Genomic DNA, 26,772 nt, shown 5'->3' with positions numbered 1-26,772 from the left:
TTCAGTTTCCGTCTATGAAATCCACTCACAAGGCTTTGGTCAGCCCGAGGCTATAGTAGAAGGCACTTCCCCAAGGTGCCATGCAGTGGGACTGAACCCGGAACCATGTGGTTGGTAAGCAAGCTACTTACCACACAACCACTCCTGCGCCTATATCATGAAGTTTTGGAAATATTTAAATCTAACTTCTACATACTTTTTCTAGAGTAACAAAAAGAAACATTTTGATATCTCATTTGTGAAATTTAGATGAATATTTTAGGAAATATGACAATTTGAATGGTTAGCAAATTAGTTGTAATCTTGCCTAATTAGGCCTAAATGAATAATTAGCCATATTTGTGGTCTTTGAAACTGAGGTGATAATCATCTTTAAGTGGAAGCGCAATGGCCCAGTGGTTAGGGCAGCGGATTCGCGGTCATAGGATTGCGGTTTCAATTCCCAGACCGGGCGTTGTGAGTGTTTATTGAGCGAAAACACCTAATAAAGCTCCACGACGCTCCGGCAGGGGATGGTGGTGATCCCTGCTGTACTCTTTCACTACAACTTTCTCTCACTCTTACTTCCTGTTTCTGTTGTACCTGTATTTCAAGGGGCCGGCCTTGTCACTCTCTGTGTCACGCTGAATATCCTCGAGAACTACGTTAAGGGTGCACGTGTCTGTGGAGTGCTCAGCCACTTACACGTTAATTTCACGAGCAGGCTGTTCCGTTGATTCGGATCAACCGGAACCCTCATCGTCGTAACCGACGGAGTGCTTCCACCACCAATTATCTTTAAATTTCATAAATTAATAGTGCTCATGGGATAGCAGTTGCCTGTTTTTTTCAGTTTCTTGAAAATGAAACTATTTTTTTGGCAATTTAAAAAAATATTTGTATAAAGCCTATTTTGTTGCATGTAAAAAAAAGTCAATTTTGCAGTGTTTTCAGACCTAGCTAAATCCAAAAGTACAAGCCACAGCAACTTGAGTTTTGGCACATTTGTAGTAGGTATGGAGCTATATAAATTCTGAGATTTTGGGATGATACTATTTCAATAAGACTTTAGTGGACTATTAAAAATGGCTAATCGGTGGAGTTTTGGATCAGGACACCCACATAAGTTGGATTTTCTCCATTTTGATAGGGATTTTTCCAATTTTTTCCCCCCATGGCTTTGGAAAGGATGGGGAGAAGCTTTTTATGAAAATTTTTTTTAGAAACTTTATGATTTTGTCTCCCACTTCCAGACCGATATTGGCCAATTTTTTTTACCCTACACACTTCAAATGACAGGAGAAGACTTTTTGGTAAAAAAGAAAAAAATTTTTGAAAATATTTTCAGACAAAAAGATGTGTGGTTTAAAGGAAATTTAGCTGGTGTTTCTAGCATGCCCCACGACCACCTGGTACCTTCCCTGTTTCTTTGTCAATCTAACATGTATTGATGTTTTTCAATATTTTTCTCCCCATAAACACATTCTATGGATTGATGACGCAGAAGTAATACACAGGTTTTGTTTAGCCCAAGCGTGGTCCTTGCTGAGATTTAAGCAACCAAAAGATTCTGTAATTTAAATTCAACCTCCCCACCCCAAATCAAGTGAGTCCATATATTTGTGTGTGTGTGTGTGTGTGAGAGAGAAAAAAAGACATTTATTAACAGAAAAGTATGCTATATAAATAAATCATTTACATACATTTTTTAAATCACTGAATAAATCCCAGCAATGATCTCTGGCTCTCCAATATTTTAAACTATAAGCAAGAAACAAAGAAGGGGGTTGGGGTTTAAAAATTAATAAATTTCCAATCTTTTCAAAATATAAGAGTGTACTTTTCTGTTAGTAAATATGTTCTTTTCTTACACACACACATACAGCCTTGCTTGGTGCTAGGGGAAGAGGGGAGGAGAAATGAGAAAGGTACCAGGTGGTCATAGGATATGCTAGAAACAACCAGCTAAATCTTCTTTCATTCATCTTTTTGTCTAGCATACTTTACTGTTAGTAAATATGTTTTTTCTTACACACACACATGCAGACAACTTGTGAAACTGGCATTTGAAAAGTTGCATCAGTATACGTTAATCCCACGAGCAGCTGTGGCAGATTGCGGCAAGATTTGGCAATGACTATATTGAATTCACAAGAAATTTTTCTTCCTTATAGTATAATAATCTTGATGAAAATTAATAAAATTTTCACTTTTATATTTCATAATGATTATCAGACCTACCCCCATTGATTTTTATATATTAAAAAAAAGTAAAAAAAAAGTCCTCTTCATATCTATCATTTTCAACACAAATTTAGTTATAGTGCTCTAGTGCATTGGACTAGGACGGGGGCTACCGTTCAGCAGTCAAAAACAGGACAAACATTGTGAACAAGTGGGAATATGATGGTGACTGAGGGGACCTGGCATGGTATGTGTTGGATTTTGATAAAAGTATGAGAAGAAAGTTCACATCCAGAACTTTTAAATGATACATAATTATCCATGGAAAAAATATATTCTGACATATAAATTACTAGCTGATGTACCTGGTAATTCCCGGGAAAGCGGGGCTTATCTCTTGGTTCCGTTCTCATAATTGTTTTTCTAATCCATCCAATAACAACAATACAAAGTATGTAGCCCTTAAAACGGTTTTTGTGCATTTACAGAGAAAACCGAACTGTCTTACACAGGATCTTGTTTTTAGGAATTCCCAATAAGTTATGAATACCCAAATTGTGAAGTCAGTTATGTAATAACATGAAATTAGTTACCCGATATTAAGAATTCAAATAAAGTAGCCCTGAAAAGGGCTTTAATGCATTCCCAGAGTATACAGAACATAGGAGGACATACTAATAAGGTACGCGTACTAAAATTGTGAAACATGTTACTTAATTACTTAATAACAGGCTAATCAGATATGAGATAATAATTCAAAGTAAATAACTCTGAAAAGGGCTTTTGTGCATTCCCAGAGAATATTATCCTCAGGGGTGCCAGCGTTGGTATATTCGTGAATAAATCACTAACCGAAATAAGTGGATCTATTGTTTAGGAAAATATTATTTACTTGTTAAAGGGTTGTACTGGGTAAATTGCGAAAATAACTCTAAAAGTTCAAATACTAAGAAATAAGCATATTCAATTTCATTTTTACCAAATAATTTAGGAAAAATAAATGGGTTATTTCCTTTGGCTATATATAAGGATCCCTTCCAGGAGCCCTATTATTGATTTTTTTTTTCCATGAGGTTTCCAGACAAGAGTTCTATTAACATGTCAAGTTTCATCAAAATCAATAAAACAATGTAGGAGGCGTTAGCTAACAACTCCACAAACACACCCAGACAGAATTTCCTACATATGTAGTCGATGAATCAAAAAGTGGGTTTTTGCATTGTCAAACTGTACTTGCCTCCCTTCTACAGAGCTCTACAGCAATACTTAATTCAAACATAACCCCACAACCCAATATCTACTGAATAAGCATGATTTCTAATTTGTCATTATTGGTTCATTGTAAAGTAATGTCTTTCATATCTCCTTAAAAGTCCATGTCTCTACTAGAGTCTCTCCACCTCTCAATTTGCATCATTTACTCACTACTTGTATCTACTACACTGTCTTTACCGCTAGTGAAGGAACTCTTATGTAGCTGTGTGACATTCTTAAAATTTCCTCAACAAATTCTAACCATCATAAGTGAAAACCATATGAATGGAACCCTTTAAGAACCCATATTGATGAAAGCTAACATGGTTGCTTGACTTGGTAGAAATAACAGCCAATTTCACTTAAATCACACCCAACTGTCTTAAAAAATAGGAAGGACACATTTAGCAAAGTCGTCCAAAATAGGTTATTTCTGAAAACAAAAAGACAAAAACAGTTGCAGCTGAACAAGTTTGATTGGAGCTGATCTAGGTTAAACAACAAAATCCAAATTGAGAGACTGAATATTGCATCAACATGGCATATCTGGTGTGCTGTACCTGCAGGTTTGCTCCTACGTATTTTGACAAAGTATCTTATGTTACAAGTTTGCTCAGTGCCAACCAAAAGTACTTCAGAAAATAAAAGGAGCTCGGGTAATGTTTTTCTTTTCTTTTTTCCTACTTGTCTCAGTTTGTCTAGTTTAACAACAGGTTCTATTTCTACATAGTAGTTGCTTGTAGGAGGCAGAGTTAAATGGTTAGGTACTGTCAAAAGTAATGGCTTCTGCTGTGATAATTTTAGTGGGTTTTACCTCATTTGACCATACCAAATGGCACACTCAATGTTATAATGGCACTGGTTCTTATTGCAGTGTCTATTTACACTGTCATTTTAACAGTGAAATATGAAACATTTCATATGCTTTCTTCAAATTATAATTCATCTTAAATCTAAATTATAGAATGCAAATATAAGAATCTACAATCAAATCCAAATTGTCTTCCAAATATTTACAAAGAATAATTAATATCCAAATTAAAAAGGTACTGTGGTTGTGATTTGAAAATTCTGGACTACTGAACATATGGTTATCAGTTTAAAACCAATAGTCAACAAAGACAGTCTGCTCACCTCATGTTGCCTATTTGAAAATCAAATACCATTGTCTTTTTTAGTTGAACGATTAGCAGCAGAAAGGAAGGATAAATGCATGCATCAATAAAAAAAACTAAGTTAGGCTTTCCTGATGATAACAATTCACCAATAATATCAAAATGATACCTATTTTTTCAGCTATATAATGACTGAAGGGGAGCAAAAAATGCCTTTTTTGAGCTTTGAACTCATACTCTGAGTGAATGGTGTAAAACACCTCTCCAAGGGAGTTTCTATACAGTCATTTAACTTGCTAGAAACACCAGACAAATTTCCCACATATCAAAACCTACTGTTATAAGTGTATATATATATATATATATATAAAGGACACATCATTGAGATCCTGCATTTTAAGGTCTAAAACAAAATTTTCAAAACAAATAGATGGTTCGATACATTCAATAAAATCTTTGTCACAATTTATGAAATTGGTTAGATTTGGTTACTTGTGGGTAGGGGTTTGGTCAGGTTAGGGATTAGTGTTAAGAGTTTATGGTTGTTAGGATAAAATTTGGAGTTAGCTTTAAGGATAATTTCTCTGCATGTGCACAAGAGCCATATTTTTAGTACCAAAATCAAAATGAATCAGACTTCTTGTTTAAAAAATTTTTTTGGACCCAAATTTGCATATCATTATCACAGCTTTGGAAATATTATTTCTGGAAGATGCTGGGCACATTTGCTTATCAACAACCAGTCTCTATTCAAAATCACTACAGCTAAGTTTTGAAATTGAGGCAATGGGTATTTCCAGATTATTTAAATCTTATTATAGTTCGTTATAAGCCATAATACATAAAGCGTAGATTCATCATGAAAAAAGTTCTAAAATAATGTTTAATTCTGGACTTGGATAGTCTATGTAATTTTGTTTATTTTAACAAGAACAATTGTGTTATGAATAAATTGTGTTATGATAAATGTACAGATTCAGTTGTCTGTATATTTTAAAAACAAAAAACTGTTTTACTGTAGTTGTAAACAGTGCCAAATTATTTAAATCGAAATGTATGGTTAATATTCAGTTATATCAATTCTGTATATTAATGCTGTTGCCATCCAGACAAGATTGAAATCAATATTAAAATGCAATTTTATTAGTGGATTCAAAACACAAAATTTGATTTCAGCTAATTATACAGATGTAAATTAGGTAATAAAATCATCTAGCACAGTGGCTCTCAACTGGGGTCCACATAAGATTTTGTTGGTAAAATTTATGTGCAATAAACTGGTTATACTTCTACAATATACAAAATATTTTAACAATTTTTTATATGTTTCCTAATAATATTTCATTATAAAAATATAATAGGATTTTAAAAAATCCTTGAATGGTTGTGGGGGTCCACTGAAATAAAACAGGAAGTTAAAAAGGGTGTTCGTAGGTAAAAAGTGGTTGAGAATCACTGATCCAGCATAATGTCATTGACATAGGTAGATAATAAACTGGATCCTGGGGCAGTGATTAATTTGATTCTCATCATGAGCAGTAAGTATAAAGTTCAACAAGAATTGTGACTGTTACTTTGTTAAGTAAATAAAATAGGTGAAGCTAGTTAATGATAAGAGTGTTATTCAAACTTGAACCAGCCTAAAACAAGAAGAATTTATGCATAAAGAACTTTCCTTGACATCATAAACACTTTTTCTAATTTAACCAAACACCTTGTGTGTGTGTGTGTGTGTAAATGATGGTACATATACACAGATATATATATATATATGTGTGTGTGTGTATGTATAAATGTATGTGTATATGTATATGTGCATATGTGTATATCTATATATCTATATATATAAAGCTTAAGTTGTCTGTGTCTCTGTGTGTGGCAGGTTTGGTAGCCTTCAACTAACACTATCTCCTCCGAGACCCTGTGGCGCAAGTTGACTAAAATTGAGAGTATGATAGAAGGCTTGCTCTTCATTCTGTAGAAGAAAAAATTCAAATCGGACCATGTTAAGACCAAAAATTATTTACACCAAAAAGGTGCATTTTTTCTATGAAAATCCTTATTTTTTTTACAATTTTTTTACTGCTGTGTTGCCATCTCATGGTGTATTTCAACCAGAAAAATGTTCACTTAAAGAGAATAACAAGCTACATAATGCACAATTTTTACTTTCCAAAAATTCCAATTCTAAAGGGTCAAAAAGAATTTTTTTGTGATGTCATTCGTTTTGAGCGAACAACGGATCAGCTGATCCTATGCAGAGGAGTAATGTTTGGTGCATGAATGCACTAATTTTCAAGGTCGTCAACTGTTACAGCGTTGAGTACAATTCAGCAATTTCAATTGAGTTTTTGTGAGAAAAACTAATTGCATTAGCATAAGACAGAACATTACTCCTCTGCATTAGATCACCTGAACCGTCGTTTGCTCAAAACCAACTAAAAAACAAACCCAAGCAACGCTGGGCTATACTGCTAGTATATATATATTTATATATATATACATATACAGATATATATATATATATATATACATGTATGCATATGCACACATATACATGTATATACACGTGCACATATAATAGCAAGAGAAGCAGTATTAATACCAAAAGGCAATCTTTATATCCAACTTAACATGGATGTTGTGTTAGAACCCAGAATACTGCATCATTTACCTTGAGAGGACTTGTTATAAGGACTCATATTGCATAAAAGCACTTGTATTTATGTCACTGACATATGAGAGCCATCTGTTATGGCTGCTGGAGCTGCCAGACCACGTGATTTTGCCCTGCCTGGGCTCTTCAGTGGCAGACATCTGGAAGCAACATAACAGCTGTATCTCCCTGTCAACAGTATACAGAATTTCAGCAAGAGAAGCAGTATTAATATCAAGAGGCAACCGTTATATCCAACTTAACATGGACATTGTTAGAGCACTACATTATTAATGGCGACAAAAGCAGTATTAATACTAAAAGGAAATTTTTATATCCTACTTGATGTGGACGTTATATTAGAACACAGGATACTGTGTTATTTACCTTTATATTAATTAGCCCGCTGGCTGTTTACAACATCAGAACCTGAATAGACAGCAAAATAACCAACAGCTGAGAGAGGAAGCAAATTTTCATAAGAACTAGAGTATGATAGATCACATATTCATTCTAATACAGCTCATAGAATGAGTGAATGAATACTAGCTTCCTCTGTATCACTTTTGTTGATAACAAAAAGGCCTTCAAACACAGTATTGAAATCCCTGGAAATGCAAGTTGTTGAGGTGCAATACATCAAACTACTTAGAGATGTGAACTGTAAATGCAGAACAACAATAACTCTGATATCATCACCAATAAGGGCCCCAATTGAGAAGTGTGTCAAGCAAGGAGAAATCATCTCTCTAAAGCTTTTTACCGCATGTTTAGAAATGGTCATCAAGGACATGGACTGGACAGGTGATGTTTGCCATCAGTGGCAAACAACACACCTCCAAGTCACAGATGACATTGTACTCATTACTGAAATCACAGACTAGATGCAGATCATGCTGACAGAGTTGAACACTCAGAACTTAGTAGTAGGTCTTAAAATGAACTGCATGAATACAAAATATATGCTGTCGGAAGATGTAGCAAAAGGCTGATTAGAGGTGGGAAGCAATGAAATTAATGAGGTAAAGGAGTATGTCAACATAGGGCACACAGTGAATATGTGCTGAGAATAAAGGCAGGATGGAAGGCATTTAACTCAATAAAGGATATGCTCAAAACAAAGCTAGACAATACCATGCATATCAGACTCTTCAATAGCATCATTCTACCTACGCTTTTAAACTGAGCCATGGGCTACTATGAAGAGTATAGAACATTGATTGACTAAGATGCAAAGGGTCATAAAAAGATTCATGCTAAAAATATCATTATGAGAATATATTCAAAATGAGATAATTAAAGAATGGAGTGGAGTGAATGATGTGATTGCAGAGTACTGAAAACACAAGTTCTACTGGGTCGGACATGTTGCAAGGTTCACAGACAAAATATGGATCAGTGCAGTGGCCAAATGGTACCCAAGAGTTCAGAAAAGGCCACTTGAAAGGCCTCTACAATGCTGGGAAGATGATTTAGTTAAGTGATTTGGGTCAAGATGGAAAAGATTGGTGCAATCAAGACAATTGGAAGTGCAGTGCGACTAGCAGTGTATAACAGCATCTCATGTGTGGTTGATACTGTGATATATATGTGTTTGTGTGTGTGCATATATATATATATATAAATACACACACACACATACATGTATACATACATATATATATATACACACACACACATACACATCTTTTATCCTTTACTTGTTTCAGTCATTAGACTGTGGATATGCTGGGGCACCACCCTTAAGAATTTTAGTTGAATGAATCAAACCCAGTACTTATTTTATTGGTCTCTTGCTGAACTGCTAAGTTATGGGGATGTAAACTGACAAACACCAGTTGTCAAGTTTTGGTGGGGGACAACACAGACACAAAGACACACACACACACATATATATGATGGCCTTCTTTCAGTTTCCCTCTACCAAATCCACAAACAAGGCTTTGGCTGGCCTGAGGCTATAGTTGAAGACATATATGCCCAAGGTGTCACACAGTAGGACTGAACCTGGAACTAGGTGGTTGGGAAGCAAACTTCTTACCATACAGCAACATACATATATACATATATATATATATATATATATATATATATATAATTTGGGGTAAGGAAAAAAGTGATCTACTTTTACGTTTTATTAAAATTTAATCCTGTTTATAATTCCCATCATTATGGATGACTTCTTTCCATCTACTCATCAGTTTTTAAAATTTCATAGGTGAAAAACTCTTTTGATTTTGATGAGAAGAGAAGTCAATTTTGACCTCTTTGGGACTTTTGAGTACTAATCCAGCTAAATGATTCTGTAACAAGTGGTAATCAGGAGTGAGGTTTGGGTAATAAGGTGTGTGAAGAATTTTTTCCCAGTCAAATTCTTTGATCTTTTCTGATATAATCTTTGCAGTGTAGGGCCTTGTATTATCATGATGAAACACCAATCCCTTACGATTCACCAAAGTAGGCCTTTTTCTTCTTTCAAAGCAGCATCCAAATGCTCTAATTGTTGGCAATAGGTGTGAGTATTAATTGTTTTTTTTTAGTTGGTAGCAGCTTAAAGTGGATCACTCCAATGCAATTTCACCAAACAGAAAGAAGAACCTTGTTTTGCATGGAGGTCCCTTTTGGGTTGTGGTTTAGCCTGTTCTCTATTGCCTGCGTTGTTTAACATTTTCATAAAAAATCCATTTTTCATCATCAGTCACTAATCTGTTCAAAAATGATGTCATACATTCATGAGAGTGAAGAGATGAGCAAATATCCACTTGTGATTTTCGGTTGGCATCTGTCAAATCATGGGGAACCCATTTTCTAAGTTTGGGCACCATTTCAAGCTGTTGAAGATGGCAGTGAATAGTTGAATGGCTTGAATTGAGCTTGCTTGCCAATTCTTTAACTGACACAGCATTATCCTTCTCAAGCTGTGACAAAAGAAGCTAATGGTCAAATTCAACAGGCTGTCCTGTTCGTGGCCTCTCTCTTTGACTGAAATCACTATTTTTGAACTTTGCAAACCATCTTCTGCAACTTCTTTCATTCAAGCACTCTTACCCACAAACAGAATGGATATTTTGGGTTGCTTCTGCTGCACTGTTTCCCTTATTGAACCCACAAAGCATAAATGTGCCTTAAATGCTCCTTCAATACATCCATCTTTGAGGAATTAATATTAGTAATTACTTCGGTTAGTTTATTTTGTAAAAAGAAATATTAAGCTAAAGGTTTCCAAATTCATATGAGTTTCAATTAATATGATTTGACATTTTAATGTACTGTAAAATTTGATAGAAATTACATATGTATTTCAGACATTATTTATGGGATGACCTGATATATATATATGTATATCATCATCATCATTTAATGTCTGTTTTCCATGCTGGCATGGGTTGGATGGCTTGACAAGAGCTGACAAGGCCAGATGCCGCACTAGGTTCTATAGTCTGTTTTGGCTTAGTTTCTTTAGCTGGATGCCGTTCCTAATGCCAAAGACTTTACAGAGTGTACTGGGTGCTTTTTATGTGGTACCAGCATCATATATGCATACATATATACACACACATACATTATTATTATTATTACCTCTGCCTTAGCGAAGCTGGATGGATTTGGATGAAACTTTCAGGGATGTTTGGCCTCGTGACTGGCACAAACTGATTATATTTTGGGATCGATCTGGTACCAGACAAGGATTCCGGATTATTTGTTATATTTACTTTATATGATTACAATCTTATGTTGACTTTCAAGTCTTTCTCAATTATCACCCTTCAGGCTGTTTCCAAAGTTTTATTTTCGTTTCTCTATTATTAATTTTACTTGTATCTCCATCTTAGTAGAAACTGATGGATAAAGAAATTAAACTACATGAACAAACAGCAGCAAAACAGTTCAGTAATTAAATAACACTAACATATTTTTATAATATACTAGCAGTATCGCCCGGCGTTGCTCGGGTTTGTAAGGGAAATAACTATATAAGCATTTTTAGAGATGTAAAGTATAATAACCATCTCAATATGGCTAACTACAAAGGGGGGTGTTACTGTAGCTTTTTACGTTCTGAGATTTAAAAATACATTTTTAGAGAGTTACTTCCCTTATATAATAGCAAAAAAATGCATTAAAAATGGGAAAAAATGATGGTAAATTTTTTTTTAAATCGTAGACTCATCGTAGACATGCGCTAATACCTAGAAGGGCTCGATATGAATCACGATTATAAGATACCCGGTTTTGGTTAAACTGCACTGCAAAATGTGGGAGTAGTTAGGAATCTAAATCGTAGGAGACAGACACTCACACAACTTCACTTTTATATATAAAGATATATTATACATACATATTAACACTTTACAGTATACTTACATATATACATACATCTATATATCAATCTAAAACAACAGGAATACTAAAGGAAGGTCAGAATTTAAGAGAAGAGAAAACCAAAAGGTCTCATGCTATTCATTTAAAAATTCCCGAGTAGAACTTATTATTATTATTACCTCTGCCTTTGAAACTATATTGAATGGGGAATTTGTTAACTTTGGCTTATATTAGATAAGGATAAACTATTTAATACAGTTACTAAACTTTCTATAGCCACCTTCACATTCAATGACTACCATTGGGATTGATCAGGTACCAGACAAAGATTCTGGATTATTTTTCCTGTTTTTTCACTTAATTTTTGAAAGCAGTCAGGTTCAATTTTAGTATTCTCGTTTGTGAGAGCAGTTGAATATAGTTCAGATATTCTCATTTTAAATATAATCTTTGAGAGGACGTTGGTGTTACCTTGGCAGAGGTTTGCGCTCTCTGAGTGCTCTTATTATTATTCAAGATTGATTTGGCTCCATGCAACTTAAAGTTTCATAGACTTCTTACAGAAACTTGGCTTCTTCAGAACCAGATAATTGAATGGAGAAATACAGGAACTCCAAGATAGCAGACAGAAACTGGGCTGCTGTTGGTCAAGATAGGTCATAAGGTGTTGTTAAAGTGAGATTGACAATCTGGTGACACCAGATGCATTAGAAAGGAGAATTTCTTAAAAAAGACAAGGAAGCAGTTGAAAAGTACTGAAATAGTCAGTCTTAATCTCCTTATCACTTTATTTTATTCTTTAGTCTGTTTAGAACTTTCTTCCTTATAACCTGACCATTTAGAGAAAATCGTAATTTATAGTCAACTTGACCTTTTTCTCTTCTTTTGTCTATTTTTAAATTTATGTATTTTGTATTATGATTATAATTGTATATTGTCTGTCACTATATCTATGGTTTTAGTTTTGTCAGTAAACTGCTGGGAAGACACATCACATTTTGTATGCATTATAACACTGAGTAAAATGGTGAGAGAATCTAACAAAGTTATTTAAACAATCACCTGAGGACGAGCATTGGCTATAATATAATGATTGCACATACGTCTAAACAACTGTAATGATTTTAAAAGAAGAATGTTGTTAATTCCATTTTCTATCATTTGTCTATACATATATATACATGTAGAAGGATGGGGAATATACACACCAAATCTGGAAACTAGCCTTATGAGCCTCTATCTCATGAAGGACTTTTGAGCTTTTTATTTTGACATGGATATGTGTGTGTGAATATATATATACATACACACACATTTATGTATAAATACATGTGTGTGTGTGTGTGTGTGTGTGTGTGTATATATATATATTGGGTTGTCCGGAAAGTTCGTACTGATTTTTAAAGGAAAGAAAAATACTTGCCATAGGAAGGTTAATCGAGAAAGTAGTTTTGTATGTAGAGGTGCAGGAGCATTAAACTCTAGTAAATTTTCTTGAATGTCCTGGAGGCTCCCTAGAGGTAGTAGTTTCAGTTATCTAGGCGACTTAATTAGCAGTGGAAGAGAATGTTCTGAAAGCATAGTTGCTAGAACAAGAATAGGGTGGAAGTTCAGGGAGCTATTACCTCAGTTGGCTACTACAAAATGTCTCTCTGAGTGGAAGGCAGATTATATGATGCTTGTGTATGAACAATAATGCTACATGGTAGTGAGTCATGCCATGAATGCAAAGGACAAGGAAAGTCATGAGAGGAATGAAACTAGTAAGATCCATTTGATGGACAATATCAATGTGCATGCACAACAAAGTGCTAAAGTATTGGGAGAAAAATTAGGCAGATGTAGTGTGCAAGAGAGAAGACTGTGCTAGTTTGGTCATATGATGCATATGAGGACAGTCACATAAAGTGCCAGTTCCTTAAAGTGGCTGAAACCTCTGGAAGAGGGAGGCTCAGGGTGATGTGGGATGAAGTAGGCCCAGGGTGATGTGAGATGACAAAGGACTGTGATGATGGCAATTGAGTTCAAGAAGACTTGGCCATCACAGCAAAAATGATGCCCTAAAAGTATTCTTTGTAGGCTTGTAGCCCATTCTGCACTGTCAAACATTCCTTCACACCCCATTCCCCTAACACTCAGTGCTCTGTCATGCTTCTATCCACGGCATCACTTCATGTTGGAATCATTTGAGAGCAGAAATGGCACTTATAACTTCCCCATCATCCTTGGCACTTTCACTTACTTTCCCCTCCCACTGGAACCTGCCATCCCTTATTTTCATTATCCATCCTTTCCTTTCTACACTCTTTTCATGGATTTTTGTCAGTGAACAGGTCGCAGATTTTAGCGACGAAAATATTTTGACAAATTAAACTTAAATGTTGAAGTGAATCAAATGGCTTTTGTGTGTTTCTTAAATGGCTTACAAACACCTTCCACGCTGCAATTGCTTTCATTCCAGCACACGATCTCAGATCAAATCACTTGCTATGCGAGTACATCTCCATAACTATTTTCACTGATCACCTTCTATCCCTTCAGATATCTCTCTCCTCTGCCATACTTCATGATAGCAGATATGTGATGTATTATCACATATCTGCTACCATTCTCAATACCCACCCATATCCACCATCATGCTCCACCCACTACAGATATCCTTATGTATTCCCACATTTCTCTGTCTCTGCTGCTCCTACACCTTGCACATCAACCCCCTACCTTCTGATCTATCCTCCTCCTGAACCACTGTTATCTCTCACCTTACCCTGTATCCATATAGATATTTCCCAACAATAGCATCTCCACTCTTGCTCTTCACTCAATACTTTCACCTCTACCTCCTTCTTTCCCCTCACATTCTTATGAAAATAACCCCCACTCCATATCCCTCGAGAATTTGCTGTGGTACCCCATCACTACCATCTTTCTTTTTTAACTTCATCTTCCCAGCTACTACTACTCTCCCTTATAATGTGGAGTAGCCATGTCTCTCCTGTATAGTAAAACACCTGTGCTTGTTCTCTATTAGATTTCAACCTCTCAGCACCTGACATAAAGTACCTTGGTGCCTTTTCCTTTTACCCCTTTTTCATTCTCTTTCTATCTTGCAAGTTACTTGGCAACCTCACTCGTACCAGTAACATGAATAAGGCATCTAGTACACATTACAAGGTGACATGTGTTTATGGCATTCAGCCATAAAAAACATGCCAGAGCTGACACTAGAGCTTGATGCAGTACTACGGCTTGCCAGATCCTGTCAAATCATTTAACCCATGCAAGTATGGAAAATGGATATTGATGATGGTCCATAGCTCAGAGACCAGGGAATCTCTCTAGGTTAAAATGTTACTTCTCTGCATTGAGAGGTTAGAGCTTTGGTACTAAGAATGTGGTTAGAATGTTGCAGGAAAGAATCACAAGACAAATTTTTCAAGTCAAGCTAACCAGTAGGAGACCTAAAATCAGATGGTCAGATAATATCCAGTTTCAGTGGGTCATGCTTGGGAATCCAGCTGGAAAGTGTAATGACAGCTGCTTCAGATAGGATTCTATGGAGGTGGTGCTTGAGAACTCTAGCTTCATGACCCTCCTAGGAATAGTGGATGGAGAAGATGGATGGATGGATGGAATATTACTAAAAGTATGGCAATTTCGAAGGAGAATTTACAAGAAAGTTATTTAATGTTAATGAAAACACCTAATTATTTACTGAAATTGTCAATTGAAGTTGAGGGAAATTGAATGAAAGTAAAGCAACTGAGTTGAGATCACATTGGTTATGTACATGTACTATTCAATTATTCTTTTATCAGTTTCAGCCAGAGACTGTGGTCATGCTGGAAAATCACCATTGGCACTAATGTTTGCTTATTTTCATCTTTCATCCTGGCTCTGACTCCAGAATTGGTCCTGGTGATCAGACAAAAATTTGCCTAAAGTTGTTCTTTGAACACATCCACATCTACACCTCCTAGATCTCCAATGCCTTTAGCAAAGTATTGAAAAGTCACAGGCCATCGAACCCCAAGCTGTTACAATACTGGGTTCTTACTCTAGATGGGGAAAGTGGGACTTTTGGTACTATGCAGTGGTGTCCAGTCTCATGATTAGTATAGCTTACAATCCCAAAGTTAGATGCCATACCTTCCACATATATTACTGCATATATTTCACCTCTTCTCTTAACCCTTTAGTATTTAAACCGGCCATATCCGGCCAAAATAGCTAATCTGTTTTTTGTTCAAACTGACCAGATCCAGGCTCTCACACCTACCCTACAATGTTATTCTACATTAAGTAATTACACCATCAAGATCTTGAAGATATGAGATAATGCATGATTAATTCAAATCAATGGGAATCAGTAAACATTATGTTTGATTGAATAATCTGAACACTAAAGGGTTAAGGGAGTAGAGCCTCAGTTCTTTTAGCCTCTCCCAGTAGCTCATCTGTTGCACCAAAGCAATTTTCTTAGTGTAGTGGTGCTGGATTGCCTTGACTTCTGCTGTTAATTTGACACTGTGGGAGCATTAACCCAAGCAAATGAGCACAAGTGTTTTCCATAGGAGCAACATGGTTTCCGTTTTCCTGGGTTCTGAATGATCTCAGAATCCAACTAGTCAGTCGCCCACATATTGTTGCCATCTTAGTGATATGCACACAGTGATGCATCCCCATTCATGTTCCCTGGTTACACACTAACTGACTATGGGATTGCAAAATCCTCTGATCCCGAGTAAATACTCTGATTGCAATCTGTGGGTCAATAGCAGAGTCCTGGAAACTTATCAGCATTAAACTGCATGCTATTTTCTTTAGCCCACTTGTATATTGCATTCTCACCTTTCTGTAAAGTTGTGGTATAATCAGTGTCCTTGGCAGCTTGTGATACTTTTGTACCAACAGCAAAACTGATATGAGTGGCTAACTGTATGACTAAGGGAATTTCTGTAAGAGCCACCATGAATTGTAGTGGTCCCAGTACAGATCTGAAGGACTTAGCTTAGTATTGATATCTTCTCAGACAGAACGGCATTGGCTGTGATTTCCTGAATCATATCTTTAACAAAGTCATGTTGCCACTCCTTTAGTTTTCCAATAATACCAAGGTCACACAATTTGTGACGTATCATTCCATGACTGACTTTATCAAAGGCCTTGGCAAAGTTGAGATATATCACATCCACATTTGAATAATTGAGTAGTTGTTTCAATACCAGGTCATAATGCTGTGAGTGAGTGAACAAGCCATTTTCTTCAAGGAATTTAACTAGCTTCCTTCTTACAATGTGTTCCCTGGATTTGCTGATATGTGAGGTCAAAGAGATAGGTCTGTAATCCTTAGCATCTGCTCTGCTCCCTCATTTGTGGATAGGACATATGGGAAGTTCATCATATGCGAAGAAGCTCTGGAAAAGTATCTGCAATGGTTTCGCAAGCTTTCTTGCATGTCTTAATTGAAAAACTATCAGAGCCTACTACTGAGTGAGTTCATCTCATCAACGACTAATTTTATGTCTTTTTCTTTTATGTCACTGAAGTGATGGTTGTTTCTTCCCTGTGTAGTACTGAAAAACTCATCAGGCCAGCTTGTTGCACATTTTTCAGCAGAGAGGTGAAAATATCTCTAAACGGGCCGTTTTGAGGTGGGACTTCATGTAGTCATTAAGTTGTTTATTTAAGCAATTTGATATCTTTATTTTTCATATCATCTCATAAAGACTTTCTGGTTTTGGAAAATAAAGCTTTTGTGTGAATTGGCTCTTCCCTCAGTGAGGAATTTAATATGGCTTGCATTAATGACATAAATTGAGTTTTGTGTCCATATCTTGCACAGATGGACTACTGGGCCAATTTTGTTTGAGGATATCTTTAAGAACCCATTTTCAGTCAACTTTGTAGAAAGTCCAGGCTGGAGAAAATTTAGGTGGATCCTTTTGGTATACATCTTCTAGCTTCAGACTATACATTGTTAATTCCATTAAGCTGCGATCTGAGAAAATTGCTGACGACACCTTCACATTGTAGTTTCGTGTTATTGAAGTAGAGGTCAAGGACATTGTTGTTCCTAGTTGAAGATAATACTGTTTGTTCTATGAACATCCTCTTCGTGAGATCAAGTAGGGATTTTGCTTGATTTTGTTCTGTGCATGTCATTCTTGAGATTATGTTACCTTCAGATCACCTAATGTTGGGAAAGTTGAAGTTACTCATAGAAGTACATTAGTGTTTTGACCTAGTTTCTTTAGTACTTCGTTTATCATTTTATGACTTTCCTCAAATTTTCTACTGCGATTTGAATCACCAGGTGGACAATATAGTGTACATATACCATATCAAGTTGCTTTATATGCACTATGATTGTATTACAGATTAAGTTTGAATGTGATAAACAGGTTAAAGGTGTAACATCTTCACAGATGCACATGACAACTCTACCATGGCTTCTATCTTTTCTGTCTGTATGACACACGACATACTAAGATATGTGTGTCTCTGTATCCTTTATGGTATGTGCTATGCACAGTTTCATTGCATAAAGATCCTTCAAATATGAGATTTTGTTTTTGCTGCTGATCTATCATATATGTGTGTGAGATTATCACACCCTGCACATTGTCTCCCTACTTTCAGATGTATCTACAGAATTATGGTACTACTGCTCTTGACTCATCCTCCTTGAGCTACATCTATCTGTTTCACCTCCTTCACCTACTCCAAACTGATATTTAACATCGTTAAATGATGATGATGATAAACCACACCTCCACCCACACTCACTACATCTGCCTCTAATCCCATCTCACTCTTATAAAATTACCCATCTTTTCCTTCCACCCTAATCCAGTCTATATCTTTCCTTATATTCACTTTCTTTTACCTTGAAAGTCCACTGACACCACTTACCTATCTTCTTTATCTTCCTTCCGGCTACTCTCACCCATCCTAATATAATGTAAGGTACCCATGTAACTCCTCTATTGTATGTTACCTCAGATTGTCCCTCAATCATACCCTAGCCTTCAATACTTGGCATAATGCCACCTCCCATTCTCTCAAACACAGCCCTACTCAGTTGAGAAGGCTTTTCTCTTTTCCATTCTTTCTCTTGAAAGTTACTTGAATTCACTAGTGCTGGTGTCATACAAAAAACAGAAAAAGTACCTTGTACATACTATAAAGTGGTTGGCATCTGAATGGCATCAAGCCATTGAAACTATGCCAAAGTTGACACTGGAGCTTGAAGAAGCTCTGATCAGATCCTGCCAAACTGTCCAACTCATACCAGCATGGAAAACATGTTAATTGATGATGATATGACATGATTATATATATATATATATACACACACACACACACATATATATATACATATACATACATATATATATGTATATACATACATACATACATACACACACATATATATATGGGATGGTTTTTGGTGAGCAGTGTTGATTTTTATAATTCTGTAAATAATGTTTTATAACCTCCCATGAGTACAAAAACCCTACTTTTTTTCCATCCAGGGCTTATATGCCCCAATACTAGATTATTTTCTTTAGTCAATACATGGTGATTGCTTATAAGCTTTAAAGAAAGAAAATGGAGAATTATGGTTGTATAAATATTTGTATTATATATATATATATATATATATATATATATATATAAAACTATTATCATGAGATATATATCATCATAGTTTTAACATCAACTTTTTATGCTTCCATAGGTAAGATAGATTTTATGAAGGCAGATTTTCTACAGTTAGAGGCCCTTCCTGTCACCAACATTCACCTGTTTCCAAGCAGGGTAATATATCTACATGCCAAGAATACTGAAACACTACGGCTTAAATGACAGTGATGCTCATTTACAACTATCATGCAATATCAAGACAAGTCACAAGTATACGTACACATACATATTATTATAATATATATATATATATATGATAAGCTTCTTTCAATCTCCACCTACCAATCCCCCTCGCAAGGCTTCGGTTGGACTGAGGCTATTACTAGGAGACACTTGCCCAAGGTCCCACAGTGTGACATTGAATCTGAAACTATGTGGTTGGGAAGCAAACTTATTACCCACACAGCCATATCTGCCTTATATGGCTTTTGTTGGCCAATACATTAAATATATATATATATATATATATATATATAAAGACACACACACACTGGATAAGATGTATAGTTTACGTGATACACACACACAACAGCCCCACTCACCCAAAGGGTCTTGTTTTGCGAGCTACTTTACTCGTTGCTAGTAATACAAAAAAGGAGTTAGCACACTCTGTAAAGTGGTTTGTGTTAAGAAGGGGCACTAAGCCGTAGAAACCACGCCAAAACAGAAATGAGCTCGCACAACCGTCTGACCTGTCGGATCCCGTCAAACCGTTCAACCCATACCAGCATACGATCGCTAAATGTTGATGATATATATATGTGTATATATATATATAATGTATGTTTAATATGATACAATACAAATACATGATTTATTAACACACATATATGATATATATACATAATACAAATCCCATATATATATATATATATATATATATATATAAATAAATACACACATACATAAGTGTAAGAATGTTCACGAGACTCAGTCTTCTTATACTCTTCCTATATCCTCTGTTAGCAAAATACTAAATTATAATAGGATTAGGTTTATGTTGCAAAGTATTTTTTAGTAAAACTAACGATCAAAAAAAAATGTCAAAATAAATACTATGTCATTGCATGCGTGGGACAGTTTATAAACATGTATGTAATAATTTTAAAAAATAGTCGGTAAACTAGAGTTGGAGTCGGACATTTTTTCTCAGAGCTAAAGGCATGGAAGTCTTGAAAACGTAGAAAAATAACAGTCAACACTAAGAGCAAGTTTGCTATTGAAAGTACAATCACTAATAAACAGAAAGGAAAGACAAGTAAAGTCGATTTGTCATGTAAAACGAAACACTGTTGAGTCAAGTAATTACAAAACCATTCTCTTATTTTAGATCCAATTTTCATTCTTAATAATTGTATATATTCAGTGGTTATAAACCCAAGGCTGTTTTACCTAAAGGAATTCTATAATAAACTACGATTACATTTTTGCAACAGGAGCGAAATCGAACAAGATAATAAATGGGGGATCGTGTTTATAGAATTTGTGTGTTACAATATAATCCCTCACTTTATAGCCAATCTTACAAGAGAGACAAGAAAACCGGCCAATTGCAAATATTAAGACAAAATTTTAAAAAGTTAACCTTGCAGAAATCAAGATAGATCCTTACCTGATGTAAGGGACTCGGAATTAAGAATTTCTGAGCAGGTAGCCCCGAAATTAAAAAAAAAAATTATAGACGAAGTACAAGTCAAGCTCGTACGCCTTCGCCTCTTTTTGCAGAAGTCTGTCTGCAAACATGGACGGTCGCTCAGGCGACTCCGGTTCGACAAAACATCGAGCAAAAACTAAAAATAGAATATACTAGCAATCACTTTGTTAGCTCATTTAATTTTTAAAAATTTACAAATAAAATTTAATAATTCTAGGTTAGGCTTTCGTGTAAATTTTTAAAAATAAAAATAAGTGCGTAGCTAACAATCTACAGTTTATATTTCAAATATATATATTTTTTTATTTCCGTCTTCAATTGCACCAGTTGTTCACTCTAGTTTTCATGGTTTCAGAGATTTAAAAATAATTACTAACACATTGAAGTTGTTAAATATAAAATCTGTAGTACCTTAAAACCCCTCCAACCAAACAAAAGGTGACTTTGTCTTTTTTTTTTTATACAGGTTCGATTTGTTGCTTGAGATGTCCGTTCTGATTATCTCATAATATACAAAATTCAGTTTTTTTATATCTGTAATTATCATATGAAAAATAATAAAAATTTGATTTTTTCGAAATTTTGTTTTCATAATAGCAAGTTGTGTATGTGTGTGTGTGTGTGCGTGTGTGATCATCATCAACATTTAGCGTCCGTTTTCCACGGAGTTGCTAAGCCGGAGAACTGCACCAGGCTCCAGTCTGTTTCGGCGTTTTCTACAGCCGGATGCCCTTCCATACACGCTAGCCAGGATCTGAAAGGATGTGCTAGTGAGGTGATAGCCAAGATTATATTATCCCTTCAATCTATGGGTTAGACGTTTCGTCGGAAGCCAACGGGTCGGAAGACCATAGCTTGTTACAGTGTCTCAGTTGTTACATGACCTTCCTAACGCTGAAGGAATACTTTTCCGGTGCCTCACCACTAGTGAGGTCGTTTTGGAGCTTGCAAGACTAAAGAGCCCCCTCAACTATGAGGAAGAATAAGACACAGAAAGTATGGTGGGCAGAGCAGGAAGAAATTTATATGAGGAGATTCATGGCTACCTCACATTTTCATGGGTAGAAGGGGGAGGTTGAATTGTTGCCCAAAAGAAAGGTAAATATGGTAGTGACGAACGTGCCCTCAAGGTAACATATCCAAGGTGGTGAACAGAAGAGAGTGTGGATGCAGAAAAATTAAGGAGGGTGGGCAATGTTACATGTCTTGGGGGAAAATGAGATATAGATATAACCATGGATGGAGCGAACTGATGTTCATAGGAGATGAATTTAGTGAACAGTGGACAAGTCATCATCATCATCATCGTTTAGCATCCGCTTTCCATGCTGGCATGGGTTGGACGGTGCAACTGGGGTCTGGGAAGCCAGAAGGCTGCAACAGGCCCAGTCTGATCTGGCAATGTTTCTACGGCTGGATGCCCTTCCTAACTCCATGAGTGTAGTGGGTGCTTTTTACGTGCCACCGGCACAGGAGCCAGATGAGGCTGGCAAACGGCCACAATTGGATGGTGCTTTTTACATGCCACCGGCACGGAGGCTGGCAACGGCCACGATGGGTTGGTGCTTTTTACGAGCCACCGGCACAGAAGCCAGTCGGGGTGGCACTGGCAACGGCCACGTTCGGGGATGGTAAATGAGTGGGGGATGATAAGAGTGAGGGATGAATGTAAACTGTGAGTAACATAGAAGAGAGGAAGTGGTAACTAGCAGTACAATAATGTCCATATGGCATGATATATAAGGCGACAAACTGGCAGAATCAGCCTGTGTGGGCAAATTCTTTAGTGGCATTTTATCTGTCTTTATGTTCTGAGTTCAAATTCTGCAGAGGTCGACTTAGCCTTTTATCCTTTCGGGGTTGATAAAGTAAGTACCAGTTGAACACTGGGGTTGATGTAATCGACCTACCTCTTCCCTCAAAGTTGCTGGTCTTGTACCAAAATTTGAAATCAATATGGTGTATGTAGCAACAGGATCTGCTTTCATTTCTTACAACAGCAGAATAATCCAGTAGATAGGAGAGTGATTGGATGATAAGGGGTGAAGATACAAACTTGGGTGAGGAAGTAGTCAATGGTAGAATGAGGAAAAGGTATCAATAGGAAGTGGCTTGAGGGAGGACCCCTGTTGTCTGGATGAAGGGGGAAATAGCAGTTGCAAACTTGGCAGGGACACAGTAGTGTGTATACAGTGTACAAAAAGAATAAGAATAACCTGGGCAAAGTTCAGAGAGCTCCTACCTCTGCTGGTGACAAAAGGCCTCTATTTAGAGTAAAAGGCAGACTGTATGACGCATGTGTACGAACAGCAATGCTACATGGCAGTGGAACATGGATCGTGACTGCTGAGGACATGCGTAAGCTTGCAAGGAATGAAGCCAGTATGCTCCCCTGGATGTGTAATGTCAGTGTGTATACACAACAGAGTGTAAGTGTCCTGAGAGAAAAGTTGGATTTAAGAAGTATCAGATGTGGTATACAAGAGAGACAACTGCATTGGTATGGTCATGTGTTGCGAAGGAATGAGAACAGCTGTGTGAGAAGGTGTCACACCCTAGTAGTTGAGGTAACCTGTGGAAGAGGTAGACCCAGGAAAACCTGGGATGAGGTGGTGAAGCATGACCTTCGAACGTTGGGACTTACCGAGGCAATGACAGGTGACTGAGACCTTTGGAGATATGTTGTGCTTGAGAAGACCCGGCAAGCCAAGTGAGACCATAGCCTGTGGCCTATGCCAGTGGGTGTAACCAGCCCACTTATGAGTACCCCTCATTCAATGGACAATAAACTTTGCTTGCGAAGACCTATTGAAGCAAGTGAAATCAGATCAAAATTGCTGACATGGCCAATGACAATACTGCCTGAATGGCACTCATGCCAGTGGAATGTTAAAAGCACATCCAAGCGTGATCGTTGCCAGGGCCACGGATTGGCTCCCGTGTTGGTGGCATGTAAAAAGTACCATTCGAGTGTGATTGTTGCCAGCGTTGCCTTATCAGCATATGTGCCAGTGGCACATGAAAAACAATATTCGAGCATGTTCGTTGCCAGTGCCGCTGGACTGGCTCCCGTGCAGGTAGCATGTAAAAAACACTTTTTGAGCATGGTTGTTGCCAGAACTGCCTGACTGGCCCTTATGCAGGTGGCATGTAAAAGCACCCATTACATTCTTGGAGTGGTTGGTGTTAGGAAGGGCATCCAGCTGTAGAAACTTTGCCAGATCAGATTGAGCCTGGTGCAGCCTTCTGGCTCACCAGTTCTCAGTCAAACCGTCCAACCCATGCCAGCATGGAAAGTGGATGTTTAAACGATGATGATATATATATATATATATATATATATATTTATATAAATATGGAATTTGTATCTTTGTAGTACCAGTGCCGGTGGAACACAAGAATCCATCCGAACGTGGCCGTAGTCAGTACCGCTTGTGGTACCAGTGCCGGTGGCACACAAGAATCCATCCAAACGTGGCCGTAGTCAGTACCGCATCACTGGCCATCGTGCTGTGGGCACATAACAAACACCATCCGGTCGTGGCCGTTCGCCAGCCTCATCTAGCACCTGTGTCGGTGGCACATAAAAAGTAGTCAGTACCGCTTGTGGTACCAGTGCCGGTGGCACACAAGAATCCATCCGAACATGGCCGTAGTCAGTACCGCATCACTGGCCATCGTGCTGTGGGCACATAACAAACACCATCCGGTCGTGGCCGTTCGCCAGCCTCATCTAGCACCTGTGTCGGTGGCACATAAAAACACCATCCGAAGACCCGGCAAGACTAGTCAGGCCATAAACCATGGCCCCTACCTGGGACGTAGTCAGTCCACCAGTGCATACCTTCCTCCTTGTGATACTTGTGAAGGCCTGTTGAGGCAAGTGAAAATCAAAATCAAAATCAAATCAAAACAAATCAAAATAGATGAACATGAATGGAATTTGTATCTTTGTGGTACCAGTGCCGGTGGCACACAAGAGAAAACCATCCGAAAGTGGCCGTAGCCAGTACCGCATCTACTGGCCTCCGTGCTGTGGGCACATGACAAACACCATCCGATCGTGGCCGTTCGCCAGCCTCATCTAGCACCTGTCTCGGTGGCACATAAAAACACCATCCAAAGACCCGGCAAGACTAGTCAGGCCATAACCCATGGCCCCTACCTGGGACGTAGTCAGTCCACCTGTGCATACCTTCCTTCTTGTGACACTTGTGAAGACCTGTTGAGGCAAGTGAAAATCCAAATCAAAATCAAAACAAATCAAAATAGATGAACATCAATGGAATCTGTATCTTTGTGGTACCAGTGCCGGTGGCACACACTTTGTGGTACCAGTGCCGGTGGCACACAAGAGAACCATCCGAACGTGGCCGTAGCCAGTTCCGCATCGACCGGCCTCCGTGCTGTGGGCACGTAACAAACACCATCCGATCATGGCCGTTCGCCAGCCTCATCTGGCACCTGTGTCGGTGGCACATAAAAACACCTTCCGAAGACCCGGCAAGACTAGTCAGTCCACCTGTGCATATCTTCCTTCTTGCGACACTTGTGAAGACCGGTTGAGGCAAGTGAAAATCAAATCAAATCAAATCAAAATAGACAAAATAGATGAACATCAATGGAATTTGTATCTTGTGGTACCAGTGCCTGTGGCACACAAGAAATCCATCAGTGCTGTAGTCAGTGCGGTGGGCACATGACAAACACCATCCGATCGTGGCCGTTCGCCAGCCTCATCTAGCACCTGTGTCGGTGGCACATAAAAACACCATCCGAAGACCCGGCAAGACTAGTCAGGCCATAACCCATGGCCCCTACCTGGGACGTAGTCAGTCCACCTGTGCATACCTTCCTTCTTGTGACACTTGTGAAGACCTGTTGAGGCAAGTGAAAATCAAAACAAATCAAAATAGATGAACATCAATGGAATTTGTATCTTTGTGGTACCAGTGCCGGTGGCACGTGGCACACAAGAAAACCATCCGAACGTGGCCGTAGCCAGTACCGCATCGACTGGCCTCCGTGCTGTGGGCATGTAACAAGCACCATCCGATCGTGGCCGTTTGCCAGCCTCATCTGGCACCTGTGTCGGTGGCACATAAAAACACCATCCGAGCGTGGCCGTCTGCCAGCCTCGTCTGGCACCTGTGTCGGTGGCACATAAAAAACACCATCCGAGCGTGGCCGTTTGCCAGCCTCGTCTGGCACCTGTGTCGGTGGCACATAAAATCACCCACTACACTCTCGGAGTGGTTGGCGTTAGGAAGGGCATCCAGCTGTAGAAACACTGCCAGATCTGACTGGACTGGTGCAGCTTTCGGGCTCCCCAGACCCCAGTTGAACCGTCCAACCCATGCTAGCATGGAAAGCGGACGTTAAATGATGATGATGATGATGATGATGTATGTATGTATATATGTGTGTCTTTGTGTCTGTGTTTGTCCCCAACCACCACCTGACAACTGGTGTTGGTGTGTTTACATCCCTGTAACTTAGTGGTTCAGCGAAAGAGATTGATAGAATAAGTACCAGGCTTAAATAGAGAAACAAAAAAAGGACCATGCTCAATCCAATTGACTTAGAAATTCATCAAGGCAGTGCTCCAGCATGGCCACAGTCTAATGACTGAAACAAGTAAAAGTTACACACACACACAAATTTTGTGTTAGAAACAGCTCTATAATTTAAACAATATCAATATCACATATTTTATATATGTGTTGGTAAAAGATTTATGCTGTGTTATTTTTTGTCCATAGAAGATCCCTTTGAAGATTCAGAGTGTTAAAAAAACAAAGTATACTTTAAAGCCAGACAAAACAATTGAACAGCTCCAGAGGTGAACAAGAATGACAGATATTGATATTTTGCAGTTATTTATGCTTGGTCTGAAG

General features: G+C 37.7%; 1 protein-coding gene across 2 annotated transcripts in view; it reads right to left on the bottom strand.

The window, feature by feature from the left end:
- Positions 1-20,972, bottom strand: part of LOC115218806 (serine-rich adhesin for platelets-like) — a 69,807-nt gene extending 48,835 nt beyond the window's left edge. Inside the window, exons 1-2 of one of the 2 annotated variants that reach the window (XM_029788743.2) lie at positions 20,834-20,972; positions 1,683-1,740 (exon numbers count right to left, since the gene is read on the bottom strand). The gene's annotated coding sequence lies outside the window, so the exon portion shown is untranslated. The remainder of the gene's footprint in view (positions 1-1,682; positions 1,741-20,833) is intronic. The other variant, XM_029788742.2, reaches the window with a different exon arrangement.
- Between the last annotated feature and the right edge of the window lie 5,800 nt (positions 20,973-26,772).

This window comes from Octopus sinensis, linkage group LG14 (assembly GCF_006345805.1).
Source record: "Octopus sinensis linkage group LG14, ASM634580v1, whole genome shotgun sequence".
In the NCBI taxonomy this organism is placed as follows: domain Eukaryota; kingdom Metazoa; phylum Mollusca; class Cephalopoda; order Octopoda; family Octopodidae; genus Octopus; species Octopus sinensis.
This window is presented reverse-complemented; position numbering and strand designations above follow the sequence as displayed.